At 38.4% G+C, this 22,529-nt stretch overlaps 19 non-coding genes across 19 annotated transcripts; all 19 read right to left on the bottom strand.

Annotated features, from left to right (window-relative positions):
* Window positions 1-52: 52 nt before the first annotated feature.
* LOC148478531 (signal recognition particle RNA) lies at window positions 53-352 on the bottom strand. The gene has a single exon (XR_015872203.1).
* A 923-nt stretch (window positions 353-1,275) lies between these two features.
* LOC148478530 (signal recognition particle RNA) lies at window positions 1,276-1,575 on the bottom strand. Its single transcript, XR_015872157.1, has one exon.
* A 932-nt stretch (window positions 1,576-2,507) lies between these two features.
* Window positions 2,508-2,807, bottom strand: LOC148478529 (signal recognition particle RNA). Its single transcript, XR_015872071.1, has one exon.
* A 932-nt stretch (window positions 2,808-3,739) lies between these two features.
* LOC148478528 (signal recognition particle RNA) lies at window positions 3,740-4,039 on the bottom strand. The gene has a single exon (XR_015872202.1).
* A 923-nt stretch (window positions 4,040-4,962) lies between these two features.
* LOC148478527 (signal recognition particle RNA) lies at window positions 4,963-5,262 on the bottom strand. The gene has a single exon (XR_015872156.1).
* Window positions 5,263-6,194: 932 nt separating this feature from the next.
* On the bottom strand, window positions 6,195-6,494 carry LOC148478526 (signal recognition particle RNA). Its single transcript, XR_015872070.1, has one exon.
* A 932-nt stretch (window positions 6,495-7,426) lies between these two features.
* LOC148478525 (signal recognition particle RNA) lies at window positions 7,427-7,726 on the bottom strand. The gene has a single exon (XR_015872185.1).
* Window positions 7,727-8,658: 932 nt separating this feature from the next.
* On the bottom strand, window positions 8,659-8,958 carry LOC148478524 (signal recognition particle RNA). Its single transcript, XR_015872246.1, has one exon.
* Window positions 8,959-9,881: 923 nt separating this feature from the next.
* On the bottom strand, window positions 9,882-10,181 carry LOC148478523 (signal recognition particle RNA). Its single transcript, XR_015872038.1, has one exon.
* Window positions 10,182-11,113: 932 nt separating this feature from the next.
* On the bottom strand, window positions 11,114-11,413 carry LOC148478522 (signal recognition particle RNA). Its single transcript, XR_015872301.1, has one exon.
* A 933-nt stretch (window positions 11,414-12,346) lies between these two features.
* LOC148478521 (signal recognition particle RNA) lies at window positions 12,347-12,646 on the bottom strand. The gene has a single exon (XR_015872194.1).
* A 932-nt stretch (window positions 12,647-13,578) lies between these two features.
* LOC148478520 (signal recognition particle RNA) lies at window positions 13,579-13,867 on the bottom strand. The gene has a single exon (XR_015872360.1).
* A 933-nt stretch (window positions 13,868-14,800) lies between these two features.
* Window positions 14,801-15,100, bottom strand: LOC148478519 (signal recognition particle RNA). Its single transcript, XR_015872117.1, has one exon.
* Window positions 15,101-16,032: 932 nt separating this feature from the next.
* Window positions 16,033-16,332, bottom strand: LOC148478518 (signal recognition particle RNA). The gene has a single exon (XR_015872245.1).
* A 923-nt stretch (window positions 16,333-17,255) lies between these two features.
* Window positions 17,256-17,555, bottom strand: LOC148478517 (signal recognition particle RNA). Its single transcript, XR_015872037.1, has one exon.
* A 932-nt stretch (window positions 17,556-18,487) lies between these two features.
* LOC148478516 (signal recognition particle RNA) lies at window positions 18,488-18,787 on the bottom strand. Its single transcript, XR_015872300.1, has one exon.
* A 932-nt stretch (window positions 18,788-19,719) lies between these two features.
* On the bottom strand, window positions 19,720-20,019 carry LOC148478515 (signal recognition particle RNA). The gene has a single exon (XR_015872152.1).
* Window positions 20,020-20,952: 933 nt separating this feature from the next.
* On the bottom strand, window positions 20,953-21,252 carry LOC148478514 (signal recognition particle RNA). The gene has a single exon (XR_015872105.1).
* A 932-nt stretch (window positions 21,253-22,184) lies between these two features.
* Window positions 22,185-22,484, bottom strand: LOC148478513 (signal recognition particle RNA). Its single transcript, XR_015872084.1, has one exon.
* Between the last annotated feature and the right edge of the window lie 45 nt (window positions 22,485-22,529).

Here is a 22,529-nt window from a genome sequence, read left to right as displayed (position 1 = left end):
ACCACTCTGGTATCAAATTATCATAAAAATTAATGAGTAAAACAACATAATAAAGAAACTGTGTTGTGCTTTGTTGTCCAGGCTGCTCTACAATGGCTATTCACAGGTGCAATCCCACTACTGATAAGCACAGGGGGTTTGACCTGCTCTGTTTCCAACCTGGGCCGGTTCACCTCTTTTTAAGCAACCTGGTAGCTCTGAGCTCCCCCAGAGTCACCATATTGACGTGGAACTTAGTGTGGACACCCAATCAACATAGCTCAATGGGGACCAGAACACCTGGACTCAAACACTCCTCCAGCCTCAGCCTCCCAAGTAACTGGGATTACAGACACACACCACAGTGCCCGGCAATGAAAATAGCCTGCTCTCTAACTCTCTCAGTGTGATGTCATTACAATGAGAAAAACAGCTTATCAATGCCATCTACTGGCCATTACTATAACTACATCCTTTATATTTTAATGGCCAATGGCTTATTTAGATTTTGTATAGCCTTTTGCATTATGAGCGAATACTCTGCCTAAATATAAATGTGCACAGCTCATGCCACTGTGCCCCACAATCGCTCATCCATTAGTTTTACTGGTATATATTTTTTAAAGCTTATTCCACTATCTAACTCTTGCTTTGTGCTATTCCACTCACCTCTATCCCTCTCCTCACATCATTGCCTCTATCCCCATCCACATATCTCACTCCAACCACATCACATGCAAAACATCCCTAACTAACATGATTTCACTAGTTGGTAAGTCACTGATGCCCACAAGAAAAACAGCACCCATGTCTCCTTAAATACTCTGTGCAGAAGTCATTATTTTGATGATCTGATGGGACATGTGCATGATGCTGGAGCCATAAAAGTGGTAAATGTGCGAGTATGGGACCAGCCTACAGAATTCTAGTAGAATATTTATATTTCATCATACTGGACATTATATAATAACAGTATTATGTTCATGGGCAAATGATAAAAAAACTTTATTTAAATAGTAACTGTGTAGTTAGCAACAAATGGGTTACTGTATATAGTCAGTGGGAAATGGGTAACTTTAATGTTCATCACTATTTTTGCTTACAAAATGATGCACATCATCTAAGAATGACAGTTCTGAAAAAAAAAATACTCAATAAAATAACACAAGAAAACTTACAGTAATGATACAATGGAGCTGTGTTGTTCATACTGCTCTATATACAAATTATAATAAATATTTTTTACCACTCTGGTATCAAATTATCATAAAAATTAATGAGTAAAACAACATAATAAAGAAACTGTGTTGTGCTTTGTTGTCCAGGCTGCTCTACACTGGCTATTCACAGGTGCAATCCCACTACTGATAAGCACAGGGGGTTTGACCTGCTCTGTTTCCAACCTGGGCCGGGTCACCTCTTTTTAAGCAACCTGGTAGCTCTGAGCTCCCCCAGAGTCACCATATTGATGCTGAACTTAGTGTGGACACCCAATCAACATAGCTCAATAGGGACCAGAACTTCTGGACTCAAACACTCCTCCAGCCTCAGCCTCCCAAGTAACTGGGATTACAGACACACACCACAGTGCCCGGCAATGAAAACAGCCTGCTCTCTAACATAGGAATCTCTCTCAGTGTGATGTCATTACAATGAGAAAAACAGCTTATCAATGCCATCTACTGGCCATTACTATAACTACATCCTTTATATTTTAATGGCCAATGGCTTATTTAGATTTTGTATAGCCTTTTGCATTATGAGCGAATACTCTGCCTAAATATAAATGTGCACAGCTCATGCCACTGTGCCCCACAATCGCTCATCCATTAGTTTTACTGGTATATATTTTTTAAAGCTTATTCCACTATCTAACTCTTGCTTTGTGCTATTCCACTCACCTCTATCCCTCTCCTCACATCATTGCCTCTATCCCCATCCACATATCTCACTCCAACCACATCACATGCAAAACATCCCTAACTAACATGATTTCACTGGTTGGTAAGTCACTGATGCCCACAAGAAAAACAGCACCCATGTCTCCTTAAATACTCTGTGCAGAAGTCATTATTTTGATGATCTGATGGGACATGTGCATGAAGCTGGAGCCATAAAAGTGGTAAATGTGCGAGTATGGGACCAGCCTACAGAATTCTAGTAGAATATTTATATTTCATCATACTGGACATTATATAATAACAGTATTATGTTCATGGGCAAATGATAAAAAAACTTTATTTAAATAGTAACTGTGTAGTTAGCAACAAATGGGTTACTGTATATAGTCAGTGGGAAATGGGTAACTTTAATGTTCATCATTATTTTTGCTTACAAAATGATGCACATCATCTAAGAATGACAGTTCTGAAAAAAAAAATACTCAATAATATAAAACAAGAAAACTTACAGTAATGATACAATGGAGCTGTGTTGTTCATGCTGCTCTATATACAAATTATAATAAATATTTTTTACCACTCTGGTATCAAATTATCATAAAAATTAATGAGTAAAACAACATAATAAAGAAACTGTGTTGTGCTTTGTTGTCCAGGCTGCTCTACACTGGCTATTCACAGGTGCAATCCCACTACTGATAAGCACAGGGGGTTTGACCTGCTCTGTTTCCAACCTGGGCCGGTTCACCTCTTTTTAAGCAACCTGGTAGCTCTGAGCTCCCCCAGAGTCACCATATTGATGTTGAACTTAGTGTGGACACCCAATCAACATAGCTCAATGGGGACCAGAACACCTGGACTCAAACACTCCTCCAGCCTCAGCCTCCCAAGTAACTGGGATTACAGACACACACCACAGTGCCCGGCAATGAAAACAGCCTGCTCTCTAACATAGGAATCTCTCTCAGTGTGATGTCATTACAATGAGAAAAACAGCTTATCAATGCCATCTACTGGCCATTACTATAACTACATCCTTTATATTTTAATGGCCAATGGCTTATTTAGATTTTGTATAGCCTTTTGCATTATGAGCGAATACTCTGCCTAAATATAAATGTGCACAGCTCATGCCACTGTGCCCCACAATCGCTCATCCATTAGTTTTACTGGTATATATTTTTTAAAGCTTATTCCACTATCTAACTCTTGCTTTGTGCTATTCCACTCACCTCTATCCCTCTCCTCACATCATTGCCTCTATCCCCATCCACATATCTCACTCCAACCACATCACATGCAAAACATCCCTAACTAACATGATTTCACTGGTTGGTAAGTCACTGATGCCCACAAGAAAAACAGCACCCATGTCTCCTTAAATACTCTGTGCAGAAGTCATTATTTTGATGATCTGATGGGACAAGTGCATGAAGCTGGAGCCATAAAAGTGGTAAATGTGCGAGTATGGGACCAGCCTACAGAATTCTAGTAGAATATTTATATTTCATCATAATGGACATTATATAATAACAGTATTATGTTCATGGGCAAATGATAAAAAAACTTTATTTAAATAGTAACTGTGTAGTTAGCAACAAATGGGTTACTGTATATAGTCAGTGGGAAATGGGTAACTTTAATGTTCATCATTATTTTTGCTTACAAAATGATGCACATCATCTAAGAATGACAGTTCTGAAAAAAAAAATACTCAATAATATAAAACAAGAAAACTTACAGTAATGATACAATGGAGCTGTGTTGTTCATGCTGCTCTATATACAAATTATAATAAATATTTTTTACCACTCTGGTATCAAATTATCATAAAAATTAATGAGTAAAACAACATAATAAAGAAACTGTGTTGTGCTTTGTTGTCCAGGCTGCTCTACAATGGCTATTCACAGGTGCAATCCCACTACTGATAAGCACAGGGGGTTTGACCTGCTCTGTTTCCAACCTGGGCCGGTTCACCTCTTTTTAAGCAACCTGGTAGCTCTGAGCTCCCCCAGAGTCACCATATTGACGTGGAACTTAGTGTGGACACCCAATCAACATAGCTCAATGGGGACCAGAACACCTGGACTCAAACACTCCTCCAGCCTCAGCCTCCCAAGTAACTGGGATTACAGACACACACCACAGTGCCCGGCAATGAAAATAGCCTGCTCTCTAACTCTCTCAGTGTGATGTCATTACAATGAGAAAAACAGCTTATCAATGCCATCTACTGGCCATTACTATAACTACATCCTTTATATTTTAATGGCCAATGGCTTATTTAGATTTTGTATAGCCTTTTGCATTATGAGCGAATACTCTGCCTAAATATAAATGTGCACAGCTCATGCCACTGTGCCCCACAATCGCTCATCCATTAGTTTTACTGGTATATATTTTTTAAAGCTTATTCCACTATCTAACTCTTGCTTTGTGCTATTCCACTCACCTCTATCCCTCTCCTCACATCATTGCCTCTATCCCCATCCACATATCTCACTCCAACCACATCACATGCAAAACATCCCTAACTAACATGATTTCACTAGTTGGTAAGTCACTGATGCCCACAAGAAAAACAGCACCCATGTCTCCTTAAATACTCTGTGCAGAAGTCATTATTTTGATGATCTGATGGGACATGTGCATGATGCTGGAGCCATAAAAGTGGTAAATGTGCGAGTATGGGACCAGCCTACAGAATTCTAGTAGAATATTTATATTTCATCATACTGGACATTATATAATAACAGTATTATGTTCATGGGCAAATGATAAAAAAACTTTATTTAAATAGTAACTGTGTAGTTAGCAACAAATGGGTTACTGTATATAGTCAGTGGGAAATGGGTAACTTTAATGTTCATCACTATTTTTGCTTACAAAATGATGCACATCATCTAAGAATGACAGTTCTGAAAAAAAAAATACTCAATAAAATAACACAAGAAAACTTACAGTAATGATACAATGGAGCTGTGTTGTTCATACTGCTCTATATACAAATTATAATAAATATTTTTTACCACTCTGGTATCAAATTATCATAAAAATTAATGAGTAAAACAACATAATAAAGAAACTGTGTTGTGCTTTGTTGTCCAGGCTGCTCTACACTGGCTATTCACAGGTGCAATCCCACTACTGATAAGCACAGGGGGTTTGACCTGCTCTGTTTCCAACCTGGGCCGGGTCACCTCTTTTTAAGCAACCTGGTAGCTCTGAGCTCCCCCAGAGTCACCATATTGATGCTGAACTTAGTGTGGACACCCAATCAACATAGCTCAATAGGGACCAGAACTTCTGGACTCAAACACTCCTCCAGCCTCAGCCTCCCAAGTAACTGGGATTACAGACACACACCACAGTGCCCGGCAATGAAAACAGCCTGCTCTCTAACATAGGAATCTCTCTCAGTGTGATGTCATTACAATGAGAAAAACAGCTTATCAATGCCATCTACTGGCCATTACTATAACTACATCCTTTATATTTTAATGGCCAATGGCTTATTTAGATTTTGTATAGCCTTTTGCATTATGAGCGAATACTCTGCCTAAATATAAATGTGCACAGCTCATGCCACTGTGCCCCACAATCGCTCATCCATTAGTTTTACTGGTATATATTTTTTAAAGCTTATTCCACTATCTAACTCTTGCTTTGTGCTATTCCACTCACCTCTATCCCTCTCCTCACATCATTGCCTCTATCCCCATCCACATATCTCACTCCAACCACATCACATGCAAAACATCCCTAACTAACATGATTTCACTGGTTGGTAAGTCACTGATGCCCACAAGAAAAACAGCACCCATGTCTCCTTAAATACTCTGTGCAGAAGTCATTATTTTGATGATCTGATGGGACATGTGCATGAAGCTGGAGCCATAAAAGTGGTAAATGTGCGAGTATGGGACCAGCCTACAGAATTCTAGTAGAATATTTATATTTCATCATACTGGACATTATATAATAACAGTATTATGTTCATGGGCAAATGATAAAAAAACTTTATTTAAATAGTAACTGTGTAGTTAGCAACAAATGGGTTACTGTATATAGTCAGTGGGAAATGGGTAACTTTAATGTTCATCATTATTTTTGCTTACAAAATGATGCACATCATCTAAGAATGACAGTTCTGAAAAAAAAAATACTCAATAATATAAAACAAGAAAACTTACAGTAATGATACAATGGAGCTGTGTTGTTCATGCTGCTCTATATACAAATTATAATAAATATTTTTTACCACTCTGGTATCAAATTATCATAAAAATTAATGAGTAAAACAACATAATAAAGAAACTGTGTTGTGCTTTGTTGTCCAGGCTGCTCTACACTGGCTATTCACAGGTGCAATCCCACTACTGATAAGCACAGGGGGTTTGACCTGCTCTGTTTCCAACCTGGGCCGGTTCACCTCTTTTTAAGCAACCTGGTAGCTCTGAGCTCCCCCAGAGTCACCATATTGATGTTGAACTTAGTGTGGACACCCAATCAACATAGCTCAATGGGGACCAGAACACCTGGACTCAAACACTCCTCCAGCCTCAGCCTCCCAAGTAACTGGGATTACAGACACACACCACAGTGCCCGGCAATGAAAACAGCCTGCTCTCTAACATAGGAATCTCTCTCAGTGTGATGTCATTACAATGAGAAAAACAGCTTATCAATGCCATCTACTGGCCATTACTATAACTACATCCTTTATATTTTAATGGCCAATGGCTTATTTAGATTTTGTATAGCCTTTTGCATTATGAGCGAATACTCTGCCTAAATATAAATGTGCACAGCTCATGCCACTGTGCCCCACAATCGCTCATCCATTAGTTTTACTGGTATATATTTTTTAAAGCTTATTCCACTATCTAACTCTTGCTTTGTGCTATTCCACTCACCTCTATCCCTCTCCTCACATCATTGCCTCTATCCCCATCCACATATCTCACTCCAACCACATCACATGCAAAACATCCCTAACTAACATGATTTCACTGGTTGGTAAGTCACTGATGCCCACAAGAAAAACAGCACCCATGTCTCCTTAAATACTCTGTGCAGAAGTCATTATTTTGATGATCTGATGGGACAAGTGCATGAAGCTGGAGCCATAAAAGTGGTAAATGTGCGAGTATGGGACCAGCCTACAGAATTCTAGTAGAATATTTATATTTCATCATAATGGACATTATATAATAACAGTATTATGTTCATGGGAAAATGATAAAAAAACTTTATTTAAATAGTAACTGTGTAGTTAGCAACAAATGGGTTACTGTATATAGTCAGTGGGAAATGGGTAACTTTAATGTTCATCATTATTTTTGCTTACAAAATGATGCACATCATCTAAGAATGACAGTTCTGAAAAAAAAAATACTCAATAATATAAAACAAGAAAACTTACAGTAATGATACAATGGAGCTGTGTTGTTCATGCTGCTCTATATACAAATTATAATAAATATTTTTTACCACTCTGGTATCAAATTATCATAAAAATTAATGAGTAAAACAACATAATAAAGAAACTGTGTTGTGCTTTGTTGTCCAGGCTGCTCTACACTGGCTATTCACAGGTGCAATCCCACTACTGATAAGCACAGGGGGTTTGACCTGCTCTGTTTCCAACCTGGGCCGGGTCACCTCTTTTTAAGCAACCTGGTAGCTCTGAGCTCCCCCAGAGTCACCATATTGACGTTGAACTTAGTGTGGACACCCAATCAACATAGCTCAATGGGGACCAGAACACCTGGACTCAAACACTCCTCCAGCCTCAGCCTCCCAAGTAACTGGGATTACAGACACACACCACAGTGCCCGGCAATGAAAACAGCCTGCTCTCTAACATAGGAATCTCTCTCAGTGTGATGTCATTACAATGAGAAAAACAGCTTATCAATGCCATCTACTGGCCATTACTATAACTACATCCTTTATATTTTAATGGCCAATGGCTTATTTAGATTTTGTATAGCCTTTTGCATTATGAGCGAATACTCTGCCTAAATATAAATGTGCACAGCTCATGCCACTGTGCCCCACAATCGCTCATCCATTAGTTTTACTGGTATATATTTTTTAAAGCTTATTCCACTATCTAACTCTTGCTTTGTGCTATTCCACTCACCTCTATCCCTCTCCTCACATCATTGCCTCTATCCCCATCCACATATCTCACTCCAACCACATCACATGCAAAACATCCCTAACTAACATGATTTCACTGGTTGGTAAGTCACTGATGCCCACAAGAAAAACAGCACCCATGTCTCCTTAAATACTCTGTGCAGAAGTCATTATTTTGATGATCTGATGGGACAAGTGCATGAAGCTGGAGCCATAAAAGTGGTAAATGTGCGAGTATGGGACCAGCCTACAGAATTCTAGTAGAATATTTATATTTCATCATAATGGACATTATATAATAACAGTATTATGTTCATGGGCAAATGATAAAAAAACTTTATTTAAATAGTAACTGTGTAGTTAGCAACAAATGGGTTACTGTATATAGTCAGTGGGAAATGGGTAACTTTAATGTTCATCATTATTTTTGCTTACAAAATGATGCACATCATCTAAGAATGACAGTTCTGAAAAAAAAAATACTCAATAATATAAAACAAGAAAACTTACAGTAATGATACAATGGAGCTGTGTTGTTCATGCTGCTCTATATACAAATTATAATAAATATTTTTTACCACTCTGGTATCAAATTATCATAAAAATTAATGAGTAAAACAACATAATAAAGAAACTGTGTTGTGCTTTGTTGTCCAGGCTGCTCTACAATGGCTATTCACAGGTGCAATCCCACTACTGATAAGCACAGGGGGTTTGACCTGCTCTGTTTCCAACCTGGGCCGGTTCACCTCTTTTTAAGCAACCTGGTAGCTCTGAGCTCCCCCAGAGTCACCATATTGACGTGGAACTTAGTGTGGACACCCAATCAACATAGCTCAATGGGGACCAGAACACCTGGACTCAAACACTCTTCCAGCCTCAGCCTCCCAAGTAACTGGGATTACAGACACACACCACAGTGCCCGGCAATGAAAATAGCCTGCTCTCTAACTCTCTCAGTGTGATGTCATTACAATGAGAAAAACAGCTTATCAATGCCATCTACTGGCCATTACTATAACTACATCCTTTATATTTTAATGGCCAATGGCTTATTTAGATTTTGTATAGCCTTTTGCATTATGAGCGAATACTCTGCCTAAATATAAATGTGCACAGCTCATGCCACTGTGCCCCATAATCGCTCATCCATTAGTTTTACTGGTATATATTTTTTAAAGCTTATTCCACTATCTAACTCTTGCTTTGTGCTATTCCACTCACCTCTATCTCTCTCCTCACATCATTGCCTCTATCCCCATCCACATATCTCACTCCAACCACATCACATGCAAAACATCCCTAACTAACATGTTTTCACTGGTTGGTAAGTCACTGATGCCCACAAGAAAAACAGCACCCATGTCTCCTTAAATACTCTGTGCAGAAGTCATTATTTTGATGATCTGATGGGACATGTGCATGATGCTGGAGCCATAAAAGTGGTAAATGTGCGAGTATGGGACCAGCCTACAGAATTCTAGTAGAATATTTATATTTCATCATACTGGACATTATATAATAACAGTATTATGTTCATGGGCAAATGATAAAAAAACTTTATTTAAATAGTAACTGTGTAGTTAGCAACAAATGGGTTACTGTATATAGTCAGTGGGAAATGGGTAACTTTAATGTTCATCACTATTTTTGCTTACAAAATGATGCACATCATCTAAGAATGACAGTTCTGAAAAAAAAAATACTCAATAAAATAACACAAGAAAACTTACAGTAATGATACAATGGAGCTGTGTTGTTCATACTGCTCTATATACAAATTATAATAAATATTTTTAACCACTCTGGTATCAAATTATCATAAAAATTAATGAGTAAAACAACATAATAAAGAAACTGTGTTGTGCTTTGTTGTCCAGGCTGCTCTACACTGGCTATTCACAGGTGCAATCCCACTACTGATAAGCACAGGGGGTTTGACCTGCTCTGTTTCCAACCTGGGCCGGGTCACCTCTTTTTAAGCAACCTGGTAGCTCTGAGCTCCCCCAGAGTCACCATATTGATGCTGAACTTAGTGTGGACACCCAATCAACATAGCTCAATGGGGACCAGAACTCCTGGACTCAAACACTCCTCCAGCCTCAGCCTCCCAAGTAACTGGGATTACAGACACACACCACAGTGCCCAGCAATGAAAACAGCCTGCTCTCTAACATAGGAATCTCTCTCAGTGTGATGTCATTACAATGAGAAAAACAGCTTATCAATGCCATCTACTGGCCTTTACTATAACTACATCTTTTATATTTTAATGGCCAATGGCTTATTTAGATTTTGTATAGCCTTTTGCATTATGAGCGAATACTCTGCCTAAATATAAATGTGCACTGCTCATGCCACTGTGCCCCACAATCGCTCATCCATTAGTTTTACTGGTATATATTTTTTAAAGCTTATTCCACTATCTAACTCTTGCTTTGTGCTCTTCCGCTCACCTCTATCCCTCTCCTCACATCATTGCCTCTATCCCCATCCACATATCTCACTCCAACCACATCACATGCAAAACATCCCTAACTAACATGATTTCACTGGTTGGTAAGTCACTGAAGCCCACAAGAAAAACAGCACCCATGTCTCCTTAAATACTCTGTGCAGAAGTCATTATTTTGATGATCTGATGGGACATGTGCATGAAGCTGGAGCCATAAAAGTGGTAAATGTGCGAGTATGGGACCAGCCTACAGAATTCTAGTAGAATATTTATATTTCATCATACTGGACATTATATAATAACAGTATTATTTTCATGGGCAAATGATAAAAAAACTTTATTTAAATAGTAACTGTGTAGTTAGCAACAAATGGGTTACTGTATATAGTCAGTGGGAAATGGGTAACTTTAATGTTCATCATTATTTTTGCTTACAAAATGATGCACATCATCTAAGAATGACAGTTCTGAAAAAAAAAATACTCAATAATATAAAACAAGAAAACTTACAGTAATGATACAATGGAGCTGTGTTGTTCATGCTGCTCTATATACAAATTAAAATAAATATTTTTTACCACTCTGGTATCAAATTATCATAAAAATTAATGAGTAAAACAACATAATAAAGAAACTGTGTTGTGCTTTGCTGTCCAGGCTGCTCTACACTGGCTATTCACAGGTGCAATCCCACTACTGATAAGCACAGGGGGTTTGACCTGCTCTGTTTCCAACCTGGGCCGGTTCACCTCTTTTTAAGCAACCTGGTAGCTCTGAGCTCCCCCAGAGTCACCATATTGACGTGGAACTTTGTGTGGACACCCAATCAACATAGCTCAATGGGGAGCAGAACACCTGGACCCAAACACTCCTCCAGCCTCAGCCTCCCAAGTAACTGGGATTACAGACACACACCACAGTGCCAGGCAATGAAAACAGCCTGCTCTCTAACATAGGAATCTCTCTCAGTGTGATGTCATTACAATGAGAAAAACAGCTTATCAATGCCATCTACTGGCCATTACTATAACTACATCCTTTATATTTTATTGGCCAATGGCTTATTTAGATTTTGTATAGCCTTTTGCATTATGAGCGAATACTCTGCCTAAATATAAATGTGCACTGCTCATGCCACTGTGACCAACAATCGCTCATCCATTAATTTTACTGGTATATATTTTTTTAAAGCTTATTCCACTATCTAACTCTTGCTTTGTGCTATTCCACTCACCTCTATCCCTCTCCTCACATCATTGCCTCTATCCCCATCCACATATCTCACTCCAACCACATCACATGCAAAACATCCCTAACTAACATGATTTCACTGGTTGGTAAGTCACTGATGCCCACAAGAAAAACAGCACCCATGTCTCCTTAAATACTCTGTGCAGAAGTCATTATTTTGATGATCTGATGGGACAAGTGCATGAAGCTGGAGCCATAAAAGTGGTAAATGTGCGAGTATGGGACCAGCCTACAGAATTCTAGTAGAATATTTATATTTCATCATAATGGACATTATATAATAACAGTATTATGTTCATGGGCAAATGATAAAAAAACTTTATTTAAATAGTAACTGTGTAGTTAGCAACAAATGGGTTACTGTATATAGTCAGTGGGAAATGGGTAACTTTAATGTTCATCATTATTTTTGCTTACAAAATGATGCACATCATCTAAGAATGACAGTTCTGAAAAAAAAAAAACTCAATAATATAAAACAAGAAAACTTACAGTAATGATACAATGGAGCTGTGTTGTTCATGCTGCTCTATATACAAATTATAATAAATATTTTTTACCACTCTGGTATCAAATTATCATAAAAATTAATGAGTAAAACAACATAATAAAGAAACTGTGTTGTGCTTTGTTGTCCAGGCTGCTCTACACTGGCTATTCACAGGTGCAATCCCACTACTGATAAGCACAGGGGGTTTGACCTCCTCTGTTTCCAACCTGGGCCAGGTCACCTCTTTTTAAGCAACCTGGTAGCTCTGAGCTCCCCCAGAGTCACCATATTGACGCTGAACATAGTGTGGACACCCAATCAACATAGCTCAATGGGGACCAGAACACCTGGACTCAAACACTCCTCCAGCCTCAGCCTCCCAAGTAACTGGGATTACAGACACACACCACAGTGCCCGGCAACAAAAACTGCCTGCTCTCTAACATAGGAATCTCTCTCAGTGTGATGTCATTACAATGAGAAAAACAGCTTATCAATGCCATCTACTGGCCATTACTATAACTACATCCTTTATATTTTAATGGCCAATGGCTTATTTAGATTTTGTATAGCCTTTTGCATTATGAGCGAATACTCTGCCTAAATATAAATGTGCACTGCTCATGCCACTGTGACCAACAATCGCTCATCCATTAATTTTACTGGTATATATTTTTTTAAAGCTTATTCCACTATCTAACTCTTGCTTTGTGCTATTCCGCTCACCTCTATCCCTCTCCTCACATCATTGCCTCTATCCCCATCCACATATCTCACTCCAACCACATCACATGCAAAACATCCCTAACTAACATGATTTCACTGGTTGGTAAGTCACTGATGCCCACAAGAAAAACAGCACCCATGTCTCCTTAAATACTCTGTGCAGAAGTCATTATTTTGATGATCTGATGGGACATGTGCATGAAGCTGGAGCCATAAAAGTGGTAAATGTGCGAGTATGGGACCAGCCTACAGGATTCTAGTAGAATATTTATATTTCATCATAATGGACATTATATAATAACAGTATTATGTTCATGGGCAAATGATAAAAAAACTTTATTTAAATAGTAACTGTGTAGTTAGCAACAAATGGGTTACTGTATATAGTCAGTGGGAAATGGGTAACTTTAATGTTCATCATTATTTTTGCTTACAAAATGATGCACATCATCTAAGAATGACAGTTCTGAAAAAAAAATACTCAATAATATAAAACAAGAAAACTTACAGTAATGATACAATGGAGCTGTGTTGTTCATGCTGCTCTATATACAAATTATAATAAATATTTTTTACCACTCTGGTATCAAATTATCATAAAAATTAATGAGTAAAACAACATAATAAAGAAACTGTATTGTGCTTTGTTGTCCAGGCTGCTCTACACTGGTGCAATCCCACTACTGATAAGCACAGGGGGTTTGACCTGCTCTGTTTCCAACCTGGGCCAGGTCACCTCTTTTTAAGCAACCTGGTAGCTCTGAGCTCCCCCAGAGTCACCATATTGACGCTGAACATAGTGTGGACACCCAATCAACATAGCTCAATGGGGACCAGAACACCTGGACTCAAACACTCCTCCAGCCTCAGCCTCCCAAGTAACTGGGATTACAGACACACACCACAGTGCCCGGCAACAAAAACAGCCTGCTCTCTAACATAGGAATCTCTCTCAGTGTGATGTAATTACAATGAGAAAAACAGCTTATCAATGCTATCTACTGGCCATTACTATAACTACATCCTTTATATTTTAATGGCCAATGGCTTATTTAGATTTTGTATAGCCTTTTGCATTATGAGTGAATACTCTGCCTAAATATAAATGTGCACTGCTCATGCCACTGTGACCAACAATCGCTCATCCATTAATTTTACTGGTATATATTTTTTTAAAGCTTATTCCACTATCTAACTCTTGCTTTGTGCTATTCCGCTCACCTCTATCCCTCTCCTCACATCATTGCCTCTATCCCCATCCACATATCTCACTCCAACCACATCACATGCAAAACATCCCTAACTAACATGATTTCACTGGTTGATAAGTCACTGATGCCCATAAGAAAAACAGCACCCATGTCTCCTTAAATACTCTGTGCAGAAGTAATTATTTTGATGATCTGATGGGACATGTGCATGAAGCTGGAGCCATAAAAGTGGTAAATGTGCGAGTATGGGACCAGCCTACAGAATTCTAGTAGAATATTTATATTTCATCTTACTGGACATTATATAATAACAGTATTATGTTCATGGGCAAATGATAAAAAAACTTTATTTAAATAGTAACTGTGTAGTTAGCAACAAATGGGTTACCGTATATAGTCAGTGGGAAATGGGTAACTTTAATGTTCATCATTATTTTTGCTTACAAAATGATGCACATCATCTAAGAATGACAGTTCTGAAAAAAAAAATACTCAATAATATAAAACAAGAAAACTTACAGTAATGATACAATGGAGCTGTGTTGTTCATGCTGCTCTATATACAAATTATAATAAATATTTTTTACCACTCTGGTATCAAATTATCATAAAAATTAATGAGTAAAACAACATAATAAAGAAACTGTGTTGTGCTTTGTTGTCCAGGCTGCTCTACACTGGCTATTCACAGGTGCAATCCCACTACTGATAAGCACAGGGGGTTTGACCTGCTCTGTTTCCAACCTGGGCCGGTTCACCTCTTTTTAAGCAACCTGGTAGCTCTGAGCTCCCCCAGAGTCACCATATTGACGTTGAACTTAGTGTGGACACCCAATCAACATAGCTCAATGGGGACCAGAACACCTGGACTCAAACACTCCTCCAGCCTCAGCCTCCCAAGTAACTGGGATTACAGACACACACCACAGTGCCCGGCAATGAAAACAGCCTGCTCTCTAACATAGGAATCTCTCTCAGTGTGATGTCATTACAATGAGAAAAACAGCTTATCAATGCCATCTACTGGCCATTACTATAACTACATCCTTTATATTTTAATGGCCAATGGCTTATTTAGATTTTGTATAGCCTTTTGCATTATGAGCGAATACTCTGCCTAAATATAAATGTGCACAGCTCATGCCACTGTGCCCCACAATCGCTCATCCATTAGTTTTACTGGTATATATTTTTTAAAGCTTATTCCACTATCTAACTCTTGCTTTGTGCTATTCCACTCACCTCTATCCCTCTCCTCACATCATTGCCTCTATCCCCATCCACATATCTCACTCCAACCACATCACATGCAAAACATCCCTAACTAACATGATTTCACTGGTTGGTAAGTCACTGATGCCCACAAGAAAAACAGCACCCATGTCTCCTTAAATACTCTGTGCAGAAGTCATTATTTTGATGATCTGATGGGACAAGTGCATGAAGCTGGAGCCATAAAAGTGGTAAATGTGCGAGTATGGGACCAGCCTACAGAATTCTAGTAGAATATTTATATTTCATCATAATGGACATTATATAATAACAGTATTATGTTCATGGGCAAATGATAAAAAAACTTTATTTAAATAGTAACTGTGTAGTTAGCAACAAATGGGTTACTGTATATAGTCAGTGGGAAATGGGTAACTTTAATGTTCATCATTATTTTTGCTTACAAAATGATGCACATCATCTAAGAATGACAGTTCTGAAAAAAAAAATACTCAATAATATAAAACAAGAAAACTTACAGTAATGATACAATGGAGCTGTGTTGTTCATGCTGCTCTATATACAAATTATAATAAATATTTTTTACCACTCTGGTATCAAATTATCATAAAAATTAATGAGTAAAACAACATAATAAAGAAACTGTGTTGTGCTTTGTTGTCCAGGCTGCTCTACAATGGCTATTCACAGGTGCAATCCCACTACTGATAAGCACAGGGGGTTTGACCTGCTCTGTTTCCAACCTGGGCCGGTTCACCTCTTTTTAAGCAACCTGGTAGCTCTGAGCTCCCCCAGAGTCACCATATTGACGTGGAACTTAGTGTGGACACCCAATCAACATAGCTCAATGGGGACCAGAACACCTGGACTCAAACACTCTTCCAGCCTCAGCCTCCCAAGTAACTGGGATTACAGACACACACCACAGTGCCCGGCAATGAAAATAGCCTGCTCTCTAACTCTCTCAGTGTGATGTCATTACAATGAGAAAAACAGCTTATCAATGCCATCTACTGGCCATTACTATAACTACATCCTTTATATTTTAATGGCCAATGGCTTATTTAGATTTTGTATAGCCTTTTGCATTATGAGCGAATACTCTGCCTAAATATAAATGTGCACAGCTCATGCCACTGTGCCCCATAATCGCTCATCCATTAGTTTTACTGGTATATATTTTTTAAAGCTTATTCCACTATCTAACTCTTGCTTTGTGCTATTCCACTCACCTCTATCTCTCTCCTCACATCATTGCCTCTATCCCCATCCACATATCTCACTCCAACCACATCACATGCAAAACATCCCTAACTAACATGATTTCACTGGTTGGTAAGTCACTGATGCCCACAAGAAAAACAGCACCCATGTCTCCTTAAATACTCTGTGCAGAAGTCATTATTTTGATGATCTGATGGGACATGTGCATGATGCTGGAGCCATAAAAGTGGTAAATGTGCGAGTATGGGACCAGCCTACAGAATTCTAGTAGAATATTTATATTTCATCATACTGGACATTATATAATAACAGTATTATGTTCATGGGCAAATGATAAAAAAACTTTATTTAAATAGTAACTGTGTAGTTAGCAACAAATGGGTTACTGTATATAGTCAGTGGGAAATGGGTAACTTTAATGTTCATCACTATTTTTGCTTACAAAATGATGCACATCATCTAAGAATGACAGTTCTGAAAAAAAAAATACTCAATAAAATAACACAAGAAAACTTACAGTAATGATACAATGGAGCTGTGTTGTTCATACTGCTCTATATACAAATTATAATAAATATTTTTAACCACTCTGGTATCAAATTATCATAAAAATTAATGAGTAAAACAACATAATAAAGAAACTGTGTTGTGCTTTGTTGTCCAGGCTGCTCTACACTGGCTATTCACAGGTGCAATCCCACTACTGATAAGCACAGGGGGTTTGACCTGCTCTGTTTCCAACCTGGGCCGGGTCACCTCTTTTTAAGCAACCTGGTAGCTCTGAGCTCCCCCAGAGTCACCATATTGATGCTGAACTTAGTGTGGACACCCAATCAACATAGCTCAATGGGGACCAGAACTCCTGGACTCAAACACTCCTCCAGCCTCAGCCTCCCAAGTAACTGGGATTACAGACACACACCACAGTGCCCAGCAATGAAAACAGCCTGCTCTCTAACATAGGAATCTCTCTCAGTGTGATGTCATTACAATGAGAAAAACAGCTTATCAATGCCATCTACTGGCCTTTACTATAACTACATCTTTTATATTTTAATGGCCAATGGCTTATTTAGATTTTGTATAGCCTTTTGCATTATGAGCGAATACTCTGCCTAAATATAAATGTGCACTGCTCATGCCACTGTGCCCCACAATCGCTCATCCATTAGTTTTACTGGTATATATTTTTTAAAGCTTATTCCACTATCTAACTCTTGCTTTGTGCTCTTCCGCTCACCTCTATCCCTCTCCTCACATCATTGCCTCTATCCCCATCCACATATCTCACTCCAACCACATCACATGCAAAACATCCCTAACTAACATGATTTCACTGGTTGGTAAGTCACTGAAGCCCACAAGAAAAACAGCACCCATGTCTCCTTAAATACTCTGTGCAGAAGTCATTATTTTGATGATCTGATGGGACATGTGCATGAAGCTGGAGCCATAAAAGTGGTAAATGTGCGAGTATGGGACCAGCCTACAGAATTCTAGTAGAATATTTATATTTCATCATACTGGACATTATATAATAACAGTATTATTTTCATGGGCAAATGATAAAAAAACTTTATTTAAATAGTAACTGTGTAGTTAGCAACAAATGGGTTACTGTATATAGTCAGTGGGAAATGGGTAACTTTAATGTTCATCATTATTTTTGCTTACAAAATGATGCACATCATCTAAGAATGACAGTTCTGAAAAAAAAAATACTCAATAATATAAAACAAGAAAACTTACAGTAATGATACAATGGAGCTGTGTTGTTCATGCTGCTCTATATACAAATTAAAATAAATATTTTTTACCACTCTGGTATCAAATTATCATAAAAATTAATGAGTAAAACAACATAATAAAGAAACTGTGTTGTGCTTTGCTGTCCAGGCTGCTCTACACTGGCTATTCACAGGTGCAATCCCACTACTGATAAGCACAGGGGGTTTGACCTGCTCTGTTTCCAACCTGGGCCGGTTCACCTCTTTTTAAGCAACCTGGTAGCTCTGAGCTCCCCCAGAGTCACCATATTGACGTGGAACTTTGTGTGGACACCCAATCAACATAGCTCAATGGGGAGCAGAACACCTGGACCCAAACACTCCTCCAGCCTCAGCCTCCCAAGTAACTGGGATTACAGACACACACCACAGTGCCAGGCAATGAAAACAGCCTGCTCTCTAACATAGGAATCTCTCTCAGTGTGATGTCATTACAATGAGAAAAACAGCTTATCAATCCCATCTACTGGCCATTACTATAACTACATCCTTTATATTTTAATGGCCAATGGCTTATTTAGATTTTGTATAGCCTTTTGCATTATGAGCGAATACTCTGCCTAAATATAAATGTGCACAGCTCATGCCACTGTGCCCCACAATCGCTCATCCATTAGTTTTACTGGTATATATTTTTTAAAGCTTATTCCACTATCTAACTCTTGCTTTGAGCTATTCCACTCACCTTTATCCCTCTCCTCACATCATTGCCTCTATCCCCATCCACATATCTCACTCCAACCACATCACATGCAAAACATCCCTAACTAACATGATTTCACTGGTTGGTAAGTCACTGATGCCCACAAGAAAAACAGCACCCATATCTCCTTAAATATTCTGTGCAGAAGTCATTATTTTGAAGATCTGATGGGACATGTGCATGATGCTGGAGCCATAAAAGTGGTAAATGTGCGAGTATGGGACCAGCCTACAGAATTCTAGTAGAATATTTATATTTCATCATACTGGACATTATATAATAACAGTATTATGTTCATGGGCAAATGATAAAAAAACTTTATTTAAATAGTAACTGTGTAGTTAGCAACAAATGGGTTACTGTATATAGTCAGTGGGAAATGGGTAACTTTAATGTTCATCACTATTTTTGCTTACAAAATGATGCACATCATCTAAGAATGACAGTTCTGAAAAAAAAAATACTCAATAAAATAACACAAGAAAACTTACAGTAATGATACAATGGAGCTGTGTTGTTCATACTGCTCTATATACAAATTATAATAAATATTTTTAACCACTCTGGTATCAAATTATCATAAAAATTAATGAGTAAAACAACATAATAAAGAAACTGTGTTGTGCTTTGTTGTCCAGGCTGCTCTACACTGGCTATTCACAGGTGCAATCCCACTACTGATAAGCACAGGGGGTTTGACCTGCTCTGTTTCCAACCTGGGCCAGGTCACCTCTTTTTAAGCAACCTGGTAGCTCTGAGCTCCCCCAGAGTCACCATATTGATGCAGAACATAGTGTGGACACCCAATCAACATAGCTCAATGGGGACCAGAACACCTAGACTCAAACACTCCTCCAGCCTCAGCCTCCCAAGTAACTGGGATTACAGACACACACCACAGTGCCCGGCAACAAAAACAGCCTGCTCTCTAACATAGGAATCTCTCTCAGTGTGATGTCATTACAATGAGAAAAACAGCTTATCAATGCCATCTACTGGCCATTACTATAACTACATCCTTTATATTTTATTGGCCAATGGCTTATTTAGATTTTGTATAGCCTTTTGCATTATGAGCGAATACTCTGCCTAAATATAAATGTGCACTGCTCATGCCACTGTGACCAACAATCGCTCATCCATTAATTTTACTGGTATATATTTTTTTAAAGCTTATTCCACTATCTAACTCTTGCTTTGTGCTATTCCGCTCACCTCTATCCCTCTCCTCACATCATTGCCTCTATCCCCATCCACATATCTCACTCCAACCACATCACATGCAAAACATCCCTAACTAACATGATTTCACTGGTTGGTAAGTCACTGATGCCCACAAGAAAAACAGCACCCATGTCTCCTTAAATACTCTGTGCAGAAGTCATTATTTTGATGATCTGATGGGACAAGTGCATGAAGCTGGAGCCATAAAAGTGGTAAATGTGCGAGTATGGGACCAGCCTACAGAATTCTAGTAGAATATTTATATTTCATCATAATGGACATTATATAATAACAGTATTATGTTCATGGGCAAATGATAAAAAAACTTTATTTAAATAGTAACTGTGTAGTTAGCAACAAATGGGTTACTGTATATAGTCAGTGGGAAATGGGTAACTTTAATGTTCATCATTATTTTTGCTTACAAAATGATGCACATCATCTAAGAATGACAGTTCTGAAAAAAAAAAAACTCAATAATATAAAACAAGAAAACTTACAGTAATGATACAATGGAGCTGTGTTGTTCATGCTGCTCTATATACAAATTATAATAAATATTTTTTACCACTCTGGTATCAAATTATCATAAAAATTAATGAGTAAAACAACATAATAAAGAAACTGTGTTGTGCTTTGTTGTCCAGGCTGCTCTACACTGGCTATTCACAGGTGCAATCCCACTACTGATAAGCACAGGGGGTTTGACCTGCTCTGTTTCCAACCTGGGCCAGGTCACCTCTTTTTAAGCAACCTGGTAGCTCTGAGCTCCCCCAGAGTCACCATATTGACGCTGAACATAGTGTGGACACCCAATCAACATAGCTCAATGGGGACCAGAACACCTGGACTCAAACACTCCTCCAGCCTCAGCCTCCCAAGTAACTGGGATTACAGACACACACCACAGTGCCCGGCAACAAAAACAGCCTGCTCTCTAACATAGGAATCTCTCTCAGTGTGATGTCATTACAATGAGAAAAACAGCTTATCAATGCCATCTACTGGCCATTACTATAACTACATCCTTTATATTTTAATGGCCAATGGCTTATTTAGATTTTGTATAGCCTTTTGCATTATGAGCGAATACTCTGCCTAAATATAAATGTGCACTGCTCATGCCACTGTGACCAACAATCGCTCATCCATTAATTTTACTGGTATATATTTTTTTAAAGCTTATTCCACTATCTAACTCTTGCTTTGTGCTATTCCGCTCACCTCTATCCCTCTCCTCACATCATTGCCTCTATCCCCATCCACATATCTCACTCCAACCACATCACATGCAAAACATCCCTAACTAACATGATTTCACTGGTTGGTAAGTCACTGATGCCCACAAGAAAAACAGCACCCATGTCTCCTTAAATACTCTGTGCAGAAGTCATTATTTTGATGATCTGATGGGACATGTGCATGAAGCTGGAGCCATAAAAGTGGTAAATGTGCGAGTATGGGACCAGCCTACAGGATTCTAGTAGAATATTTATATTTCATCATAATGGACATTATATAATAACAGTATTATGTTCATGGGCAAATGATAAAAAAACTTTATTTAAATAGTAACTGTGTAGTTAGCAACAAATGGGTTACTGTATATAGTCAGTGGGAAATGGGTAACTTTAATGTTCATCATTATTTTTGCTTACAAAATGATGCACATCATCTAAGAATGACAGTTCTGAAAAAAAAATACTCAATAATATAAAACAAGAAAACTTACAGTAATGATACAATGGAGCTGTGTTGTTCATGCTGCTCTATATACAAATTATAATAAATATTTTTTACCACTCTGGTATCAAATTATCATAAAAATTAATGAGTAAAACAACATAATAAAGAAACTGTATTGTGCTTTGTTGTCCAGGCTGCTCTACACTGGCTATTCACAGGTGCAATCCCACTACTGATAAGCACAGGGGGTTTGACCTGCTCTGTTTCCAACCTGGGCCAGGTCACCTCTTTTTAAGCAACCTGGTAGCTCTGAGCTCCCCCAGAGTCACCATATTGACGCTGAACATAGTGTGGACACCCAATCAACATAGCTCAATGGGGACCAGAACACCTGGACTCAAACACTCCTCCAGCCTCAGCCTCCCAAGTAACTGGGATTACAGACACACACCACAGTGCCCGGCAACAAAAACAGCCTGCTCTCTAACATAGGAATCTCTCTCAGTGTG

The sequence above is a fragment of the Taudactylus pleione genome, unplaced genomic scaffold, assembly GCF_031769625.1.
Source record: "Taudactylus pleione unplaced genomic scaffold, aTauple2 ptg000652l, whole genome shotgun sequence".
Lineage (NCBI taxonomy): Eukaryota > Metazoa > Chordata > Amphibia > Anura > Myobatrachidae > Taudactylus > Taudactylus pleione.
This window is presented reverse-complemented; position numbering and strand designations above follow the sequence as displayed.